The sequence below is a fragment of the Octopus bimaculoides genome, chromosome 3 (genome assembly GCF_001194135.2).
Source record: "Octopus bimaculoides isolate UCB-OBI-ISO-001 chromosome 3, ASM119413v2, whole genome shotgun sequence".
In the NCBI taxonomy this organism is placed as follows: domain Eukaryota; kingdom Metazoa; phylum Mollusca; class Cephalopoda; order Octopoda; family Octopodidae; genus Octopus; species Octopus bimaculoides.
Genome location: NC_068983.1, coordinates 88,053,024 through 88,054,610, shown reverse-complemented (window position 1 = coordinate 88,054,610; position 1,587 = coordinate 88,053,024).

Sequence of the window (1,587 nt, the reverse complement as noted above, 5' to 3'; positions counted from 1 at the left end):
TGTGTGTGTGTGTGTGTGTGTGTGTGTGTGTGTGTGTGTGTGTGTGTGTGTATACATATCAGGGTTCAAACAATGGAGATGGAGTATGTTATGTTTTTATGCTGTGTAGAAGAAACGACGTCCAGCTTTTTGGTTGCCTATCATTCAAAGAACGACAAGTATTCTCGCAGAAATGTAAAATTGTGGATCAGAAAAGAATAGAAGTGGAAAAGTGATGTCCAGGAGTAGAAGTGGAAAAGTGATGTCCAGGAGTAGAAGTGGAAGGAAAGAGAAGAAACTGTTGGTGTGGCATGATGTAATATTGGAGGTGGAGAGAGTAATGTGAGAGTTGAAGACGAGGATGAAATAAAATCTGACTGCGAATGTGAAGGTGGTCAAAGTAGTAGCAAGATACAGGTTATCTGAAATAGTGAGTGCATGTGAGTAAGATAAAAAAGTAACAATAGGGGATGGATAAGGATGCCAGTGTGTGTGTGTGTGTGTGTCTGTGTGTGTGTGTGTGTGTGTGCATGTATGTATGTGTGTGTGCATGTATGTATGTATGTGTGTATGTATATACGTATACAGGCTTACATACATGCACACATACATACATACATACATACATACATCTTCCTGATAATCTATACAGCCCCAAAACAGCTGGGCTCTCTTACCTCAGAGAAGACCTGGATGGAAAGCACTCATCATACAAAAAGAATGATCATGCATGGGTGTGTTGCCCGGAAGCTTGAAGAAGACAGTAGAATTGACACGAAGCACAGCCTTTCTTGGACACAAGTCCACTACATCACATCACACTTTGGAGGCTATGCGTTTTCAATCCAGGAACAGGAGATTGCCACAAAGTACCTGGCGAACACGAGAGACAGTGATGCTCTTGTAATCCTAAGGTGCAACCGCATGTGTAGGCTATGTCATGTTTCTGTGATTAGCAGCTGTCCTAATATGTCGTCACGGTACTACTTCCTTATGCGGCAAGACGTCGTTGCTAAAACAATTTACAATGCCATCCACAGAAAAGACTGTCCTGAAATAAACTTAGACAATCCCTCTGTTATGGAATACATTCATATACACCCACTCAAGGAATACTGGTGGAATATTTCCATCAAAACTTCTGTCAAATGTAAGCATAACAGGCCGGATATGGTTGTTTGGGATAGAGAGGCAAAGGTCTGTACCGTCATAGAGATTAGCTGCGCTGCAGATATAAATAACTCTTTGAAAATCAAAGGAAAAGATTATATCTATGGACAAAGGCTTCGAAACCTCCAGCTTTAATGTCCAGACTATGAACTCATATTCATACCAATAATAATTGGAGCACTAGGTTTTGTTAGTGAATCCTTAAAGGGGAATCTGGATAAACGTGATTTTCAAAGAGAAATTGACCGGTTGATTCGTACATTACAAGTCCAATCTGTGAGTGGAACAGTAAAATTTACAAGACTTTTCTCAAGTTCCAAATGTGAATTTGTCTGTGTTAACTACATCCCAAAGATGGAGCCGTGTATCTTTGTTGGAAACTGGCTTCCTCCTCAGTGGAAAATTTATGATAATTAAAAAAAAATAGAACACACACAC